Source organism: Octopus bimaculoides, chromosome 7 (assembly GCF_046866305.1).
Source record: "Octopus bimaculoides isolate indiv1 chromosome 7, ASM4686630v1, whole genome shotgun sequence".
Classification (NCBI taxonomy): Eukaryota; Metazoa; Mollusca; class Cephalopoda; order Octopoda; family Octopodidae; genus Octopus; species Octopus bimaculoides.
In genome coordinates, this window is record NC_142934.1 from 43,993,093 (window position 1) to 44,002,847 (window position 9,755).

A 9,755-nucleotide genomic window follows, 5' to 3' on the forward strand; every position below is an offset into this window, starting at 1 on the left:
ATTCCATCAAATACACATTTTCATATAGCCCTTGTGGCAATAAACATTCTTCACTAAATTAACGACGTTTACTTTTGTTTTAAGTAATGTATAATGTATTCGATAACAGAGATTTTTCTTTAAGCTGATGATAATTATAAATACACACAGACACACACACAGACATACATACACACACACACACATACACAGATATATATATATATATATATATATATATATATATATATATATATATTCTTTTCTACCCTAGGCACAAGGGCCTTAAGTTTTGGGAGAGGGGGCCAGTCGATTAGATCGGCCCCAATACGCGTCTGGTACTTAATTTGTCGACCCCGAATGAATGAAGGGCAAAGTCGACCTCGGCGGAATTTGAACTCAGAACGCAAAGACAGATGAAATACCGCTAATCATTTCGCCCGGCGTACTAATGTTTCCTCCTGCTTTCATCCCTTATATACCCTCCGCCTTTCATCCCTTACATATCAACAAAACAAATGTTGATAGTCCATACATGACAACTAAACAAATGTATTTTTGAAAAGACTGGCGGCTTCTAAAAGATATATTGCGGCTCGAGTTACCATATAGCATAGAACCTAACCGGGAACAAACAGTTCTGTCCTTTCAATTATAGAATAGTCTACCTTTATTTGAAAAATAACAATACGTAGTTTTCAGATTCATATATTTTAATTTATTTCAGCAAGGATTCTGTTTGTGTTATTGATTTTAACATCTCTACAGCAATACATCTCGCGATTGCGGATAAAATGGTCGGAATGAAACACCATAAATGTTGAGGTATTCCTGTGGATACGCTTTCATGAACATTTCATGAACATTTGCAAATAGATTACTCCTTTTTGGCTAGATTTGTTACCACCTTTCATTAAATACATTTGTACTCGAAGTAAATGGTAAAGCTGTTATCAGAGATACATTTTCCACCCATTATTCCTTTTGAGAATGACGAATCTGAAACTTCATTTTCTTACTATAAAACAGATTATAAACATTGGCTTCGTTTTCCTGCTTTCCGTAGCACATTTGATCTTGAAAATTTCACAAACCAAGCAAAACTAACAAGACTTTTTTACTTTCATACATCTGTGACGTATGAAAACATTTTCGAAAGCAGCGGATCACAATTTTTACACATCCGGTACAATTATTCAATGTCTTCTTTTTGTCTAAATAGTGTCAACGATGTCACACAGGATGCGGTATATTTCGCATTGCAAATAGAATATGGTATAATCATATTGCCAAATTAATAGAATTCAGATGGGACTTGCATTGGGAAGGAGCTTAAATAGCATATTTGCATGAATGCATAATTAAAGGCGACAGTTTTGTTGAAAATGTATTTTATGGAAGACAAACCGGTGTTTTAAAAATTATATTGAAACCTTATGAAACCATTCTATCGTTCCTCCTAACATAATTAGAATTCTTAGTCCTCTCGAGCTAGGAGTTCTAATTATGTCGTAAAATAAAAGAGAGCAGTTCTTTCCAACCTTTATGTTTGTGCATGGATAATTGTACGTAGCTATGTCAAGAGTTATGTGATGCAAGTTACCAGCACTGCGCATGTTGACGTTTCCCGATTTTGTTTTTGATTGTTATAACATTGCGGTACTTAATTCTGAGAGATTTATATTTAAAGCTGTATATTTAAATCTCCATTAACTTTCTAATTCATCACCACCACCATCATCATCATCATCATCATCATCATCATCATCATCATCATCATCAACACTGCTGATGCCGCTGAAATTTTACCCAAAGAATCAGTTGTGAAAAACAGTTCATCAATGAACGTCATGGTTAACTACTACTGCTACGAAGCCTAATTCAAACTAATAACAGAGGAAAATTTCTCTTTGAAAAATGTCGTATTCATACACCCTGAAAAGATCGTACTAATAATACATAAATCACTGCATATAAATAAGAAACAATATGCAATTAATGCGACCGAAACATATGTCAGACAATTATAATGAATAAATCAACGATAAATAACATAAAGTTCGAATGCTCGAATTCTTTATTCTCCTTACTATCAGTTATAACTATATATATATATATATATATATATATATATATATAGTAAATGTGGATGACAAAATAGAAATCACGAGAATCTTTATTCATCACAATGATCGTGTCCACACATCTTGCATCGGTCCCTTTTGTATGATATACTATACAACGGGTTGTGGTGTATCCATCAGTGCAGATGCGTCTCTTCAGGTAACCTTTAAAAAGATATCTCACTTGGTTCGATTATACAGCATATTGCTTTTGCCAGTAGGATGCCGAAACAATGACACGAAATGGCTTTAGTTTCATGAATATAAGCACTTCATGGGTCAACCTATAGTTAATAGTGAATAAATTGCAATGAGTACATACGTAATTATAAAAAGATAAAATACAATTGAAGATAAGTATATACGTGTAGACATAAGCACATATATTGTTGTTGGCGCTCCGTTGCTTACGACGTCGAGGGTTCCAGTTGATCCGATCAATGGAACAGCCTGCTCGTGAAATTAACGTGCAAGTGGCTGAGCACTCCACAGACACGTGTATCCTTAACGTAGTTCTCAGGCATATTCAGCGTGACACAGTGTGACAAGTCTGACCGTTTAAATAACAGGCACAACAGAAACAGGAAGTAAGACCGAGAGAAAGTTGTGGTGAAAGAGTACAGCAGGGTTCGCCACTGTCTCCTGCTGGAGCATCGTGGAGCTTTGGCTGTTTTCGCTCAATAAACACTCACAAGGCCCGGTCTGGGAATCGAAATCGCGATCCAATGACCGTGATTCCACTGCCCTAACCACTGGGTCATTGCGCCTCCACGAATATATAGACGCATATATATACACACCCATGGCCTCGTGGACACACCAAATCTCACTGTTACGCAGATGTCGTTGAATACGGACATAAACAACTTAAGATGGTCTTATTAGAGGTGAACAGGCAAAGGCTATCTACTGCCCAGTCTTCATCCAACTGAGCCCGGGTTTCTGGCGACTGTATGATGTATTTATATAATGAAACACTTTGTCACTATATATGTATTCACATAAATGTTTATGCGTACATTTATACATATCAGCACACTTATATATATATATATATATATATATATATATATATATATATATATATATATATATATACACACACACTTATTTCACACACGTACTCATATCTCCTACATAGGAGATACGCATAGAATCACACGCACGCCCACACATATGCTGTTTTACACTCAACGACCATTGCGGAATTTCTATCGCAGTTCCAATGACACTTATATCAAAACTGTTGATATCATCAGGTAGCCATAGGCAGTGAAAATGCTTTAATCGGCATACTGCTAGTTAAATACCCCAAATTTTAATAATTTCATAGACATAAACACATACACTCACACATATATATTTATGTGCGCGTGTGTGTTTGTGTGTGGGTATATATATATATATATATATATATATATATATATATATATATATATATATATATATATATATATATATATATATATATATATATATATATATATATATATATATATATATATATACATACATACACCCACGTAAGGTGTTGTTATCTGTTTGGTGTGGTATAAAATGCTTAGTCCGCTTTCCACGTTTAAACCCAAACCAAACGATAACAAATGAGATCTACTGCGAGCAGTTTCAGAGGCGTAAGTAAGCACTAAAACAAAAACGACCGACTTCGTTTTCAAGACGAAAGCTGTTCTTCCATCACGATAATGTTCGCCCACATACTGCGAGGATGACATTCCAAAAGTTGGAGCTCATTCAATGGAAAACGATGCCCTACCTACAATATTCGCTGGATAATGCTCTATCTGATTATCATTTATGCCGCAACATTCAAAATCATTTGGCCGGACGAAATATGAATTTTGTAGACGACGTCAGAAGGGTACTGGAGGAGTATTTTTCGTCATGGACAAGTGAATTTTGAAGGAGTGGGGCTGCAAGTCTACCAGCTATATGGAAGGGTATTGTAGAAAATCAAGAAGAATATCTTTTAGATTGAAAAACAATTGTGTTACTTTCAATTTTGAAACATAAAAAACCGCATTATTTATGGGATGATCCAATACGTATATCCTTTCTACTATAGGTACAAGGCTTGAAATTTAAGAGGAGGTGGGGCCAGTCGATTACATGACTCCAGTACACAGCTGGTACTTCATTTATCGACTCCGAAATGATGAAAGCAACAGTCGACCTCGGCGGAATGTGAAATCAGAACGTATCGGCAGACGAAATACCGCTAAGCAAACGATTCTGCCAGCTATTATGCAAAGGTGTCGTAAGTTCAAAACGTTGCTATTTCAGAGAACGAAAAATAGTTTCGCCATTCCAAAGCAAAACCGTCGTACTATGCTTTGACAATTTTTGATATATTGACATCTAACGCAGCCGGAAATACCATACTTTGAGCAAAATAACCGGCTATTGCATTGCAAGTAAAAATTATACATTGAACAAAACGCATTTTGGCCAAATTTCAACATACAACATTTTAATATAATAGCAACGATATGTGTGTGTGTGTGTGTGTGTGTGTGTGTGTGTGTGTGTGTGTGTGTGTGTCGTGTGTGTGTGTGTGTGTGTGTATGTGCATGTATGTATATATATGCATATATGTATATATATATGTGTGTGTGTGTGTGTGTGTGTGTGTGCTGACAGAGAGAGAGAAAGAGAGGGGCGAGACTGAGAAAAAGAGAAAGGTTGTACCAGCCATGCATCAATTTAATGGTGTTTCTGCATTCCAGTCACTTGATTATGGTGAAGTTACTATAGAACAATGATTCCTAGTACCGACTGCAAGAAGTCCCAATTAACTATTATTACAGCATAATTGAGGAGTTTCCGGTGCAAGTTCACAGTATCCATTATTAATTCATTCATCGTCCTGCTTGTACTATATACATTTAAGCAAATGCACTGAGTGAGACATCTAAGTAAATAATGAGGATTGGCAACAACAGCCGTCAGTAGACTTTTATAAAAGATAGAAGACTTACTTTTAACTTTATACTGCTTGAAGGAAACATTACAGAAAATATGTTGACGTATTTACGATCAATTCTATTGACTTACAATATATTAGTAGATATCTAATGCAGTATACAAAGCAAGTTCCCTCAATAATTAATAGTGTAATATCTCGCTGACAATCGCATAACTCATAATTTAGTACATGCACATGTGTCTTTGTTATTAGGGTATGTGTGCTTTTGTCAGTGTTTGTGCATATAAATGTTTTAGTTTATGTGCAAGAATATTTGACCATTTGTCTGTTTTTATATGCTAAAAAGGAATTTCGCAAAAAGAAGACTTTATTACAGCCAGCTCCGAACTGAATGTTATATGGCAGCGAATGTATGTGTATGTGTGTATGTCTGTGTGTGATGCCTCTGTGTGTTTATGCGTGTGTGTGTTTGTGTGCTTTTTCACATTCCTTCGTTCAGCTTGTGACCTTAATCAGTAAAAAATTATTGACACAGCAACTAGCCAACGAGAATGTCATCAGATTTCCTTACCAAATTGACCCGCAGAAATAGATTCTGTATTCCTGTGAAGTATAGGGGTACGGTATTTGATTATATATATTATTCGAAGCAAAGGCAATCGTTCCTTATAAATAGATGTAAGCAAATCTGGAATACTAATAATATTCTTTCACAAAAGGGTGTTGCGTACAATTCCATTCAGATAAAGTTCGCTGCATCGTAGCATATTTTCATGTGCACCAATATAGTATAATCGAAATTCGAATGACAAAACCTGTTTGGATGCTACTAAAGCGCAAATATGCATATCAAGTGATTTCAGACGGTAATAATTTTATCCCTGGATTCTTAAATAGGAAAAGAATATTCTACGCTATCCACTTTCAAAGGAAACCGGTGGCATCCCGCCTGAGGATCGAACAAAGCTTGAGAGTTTCGAACCCACATTTTTCTGTTCATCGAAATCATATTATCAATTATTGTCAATGTGGTTACATCACAGCAAAGGCACTCTAATATTTCCAATATTTCAAACTCTCTGCTTCACCTAGAGTTATGCATATGACATATTACACACACACACACACACACACGCACACACACACACCCACATACACATACACACATACACACACACACACATTCCGCACAGACATACATATATACAGGCACATGAGTAGCTACGTGGTAAGAATTTGCTTCCCAACTGCATGGTTGTAGGTTCAGTCCCACTCCGTAGCATCTTGGGCAAGAGTCTTTTACTTTGGCACAAAGACAGAGAGCATGTGCTAGATGGAAGTTAAAAGAAGCCCATTGCATGTGCGTGTGTATGTGTGTGTGTGTGCGTGTTTGTGTATGAATATGTCTTTGTGTCTGTGTTTCTCACTCACCGCCACTTGACAAACGGTGTTGGTGCCTTTGTGTACCCGTAAATCAATACAATAAGTACCAGGCTGTAAATAAAATACTGGTGGCTATGTATGCACGCATTAATGTATGTATTTATCTACGCATGTCAAATCAGGCATTATTCTCCCACTTCTGGCGAAAAGTGTTCCACTTTCAAGCATTGTAAGTTATTCCACAGCAATATTAACACAGCAAAATATGAAAACCAAGAATAAAAAAAACATACCTTCTTCCATTCCTTTTGCGTGTCTGTCAAATCGAATAGCAAATGTAAATAGATTACTTTTGGTGAAAATATACAGAATATTGATTAATGCGAAAAGGAAATTTGCCTCTCTCCACACATGCAATTCTGGCAACAGTCGACCTTAAAAGCAAGTAAGCTAGTAGGAAATAACGTGACTTAATCACCTATTGAAAAATTGATGATAATATTTTATTTGATGAGGGATTCAAAATGAGGGGAGCAGTCACAGATTGAGGAAATGTTAATCTGTGGTAGAATTATCACTCCATTCACTCTCTCTCTCCCTCCCTCTTTCTCTTCTCGCTCTCTCTTTTTCTCTCACACACACACACGCACACATACACAAACACACACTCATAAATATATGTATGTGTGTGTGTGTGTAAGAGCTAAGGATCGTGGTGTAGGGTTAGCTTCAAACAAACCGTAGGAAATATAAAAAGCAACTTTCAGGAACAATGGTGGTTTATTGAAGCAGAAGATTGTGGATTTTTTTCTGCATTGAAATATGGTAAGCTGAAAAACATTAATGTTTATATTTCACGGTAGGTACGCATAGTTGCTAGGTTTCTGAATAAAATACAAGAGGTAAGGATAGAGTAGATAATATCAGGGCTACATATGTTTCATAACGAGCGAGACCCATACGTTTCGCTATGAAACATATGTAGCACATATATTATCTATTCCATTCCTTAACTCTTGTATATATATATATATATAATTAATGCAGTCTCTAAAGAAACTGCTGGCATAAATTAAAAGAAAGAAGTTGAAGTAGAGATTGAAACTATGTTGTAGACTTAGACGAATGAAGTTTTACTTCTTTCTGAAAGTTGATGGCCAGTACATAAAATAGCATAATTACAACTTCCTTCTAAAACTGTTTTACCGTTATATTTGTTAAAATCCCATAGGAATATAGAATTACCAATCTAGTAAGTTACTAATTCATTTCAAAGTATCTCTGACCTTTCAAGCATTGTAAGTTATTCCACAGCAATATTAACACAGCAAAATATGAAAACCAAGAATAAAAAAAACATACCTTCTTCCATTCCTTTTGCGTGTCTGTCAAATCGAATAGCAAATGTAAATAGATTACTTTTGGTGAAAATATACAGAATATTGATTAATGCGAAAAGGAAATTTGCCTCTCTCCACACATGCAATTCTGGCAACAGTCGACCTTAAAAGCAAGTAAGCTAGTAGGAAATAACGTGACTTAATCACCTATTGAAAAATTGATGATAATATTTTATTTGATGAGGGATTCAAAATGAGGGGAGCAGTCACAGATTGAGGAAATGTTAATCTGTGGTAGAATTATCACTTAAAATGCTGCCGAATATCAAGAATAAGGCTTTATTCCTATTTTAAGAATACTTGCATTAAATATAGATGTATATATGCACAAACATAATATAGATATGTGTTTGTGAACGTTCAATATATATATGTGCGTGTGTGTGTGTGTGTGTGCTGTGTGTATCTATGTATGTATATACATATGTGTGTGTGTGTATGTGTGTGTGTCTGAGTATCTACAAATACGGTTACATTCACATGGATAAAAATGTGCGTGTGCAAATCCATGTAGGTGTGCGTTTATTTCTGTGCGTGTATCACAAAATATCTCAGAATGCTATACTCTCAGTAACTGAGTGAATCAGCAGTTTGAAATTAATAGATAACCCCCACTTCGTGTATTTAACTCACTATTTCCTGGTTGTACATCCCTACGCATGCATATATGATGATAAATTTATATAAAATTTTACATTGCAGTTGCGGTGATTCGGGACATCTCGTTCAAATACCTTTCACCATAGCTTTTAATCGAACCAAGCATTGCGAGAGAAGTAAAGTATTGGAAAACCGTGCTGAAATACATCAACCTGAGCTTTGCAATAAGCATTAACTAGGCCCAGGCGCAGTCCTTGGATGTGGTTGGTCTGAACCTTGCAGAACCAGTTTTGCACCATGGCCAACTTTATGAGGGATGCTCAAAAGTCGGCAATCCTAATCGTTTGTTTATTTATGCCCCACAAGGAAAGACAAAAATTGCTGTTTATCAAGAAGCTCTGCAAACTTAATAAAATTCACCAAATCATCAGGTATTTATTATTTAACTGTAATATTTGTGAGTGTTGTAAAAGTATTAATAATCTACGTTATTTTATTTTAAAATTTATATGCAAATTTATTTGTATGTCTACTGTAAAACTAAATGTCAGTCTGTTTATACATTCATTGTAAATCTACTTCAACACCAGCGCTCCTAAAGGTTATATTCTCTAGGAACGCGCAAAAGTCCTTTTAAAAGTTATTTACTTTGAATTGTTATTATCTCATAGCCGATTAGACTATTATTACGTAACACACTTCACGATTTTGTTTTTTTACATCTATCCCAGTACTTTTTTAATTTATTATAATATTGAAATCATATTTATTACTTTTCCATACTGTTTTCTTATTATTATTTATTTGTTTTATTTTTATTTTTATATTTCCATTGATTTATCCGTTTACTGATTATAATATTTTGTATATGTATATTGTATATCCACAAATATTCAAAACCTACCAATAAAATAGACACTCTAAACATAGATTTCAACTTTAATCTGCTAACACTATGCACATCCCTCAAAAGATATAATGATCACCTAACTGAAGTTAGCCCTTTTTGAGCCTTGATGAAGACCAGCCATAAAATAGTATGAATGTAGCAATTTCTTTGACATTAAACAACAGGTTTCGGAGATTCCCATCAAATTATTGGTTTGACAGAAACATAAACGTTATATATAAATATATATATATATATATATATATATATATATATATATATATATATATATATATATATATATATATATATATATATATATATATATTTGTATATTTCGGGACGGTCAATTTGTTATTGCCTAATTCACAAAAGCACTATATATTCGTTCTCCACTTGTTTATTATTGTTCTTATTTTACGTCCATTGTCAGGAAA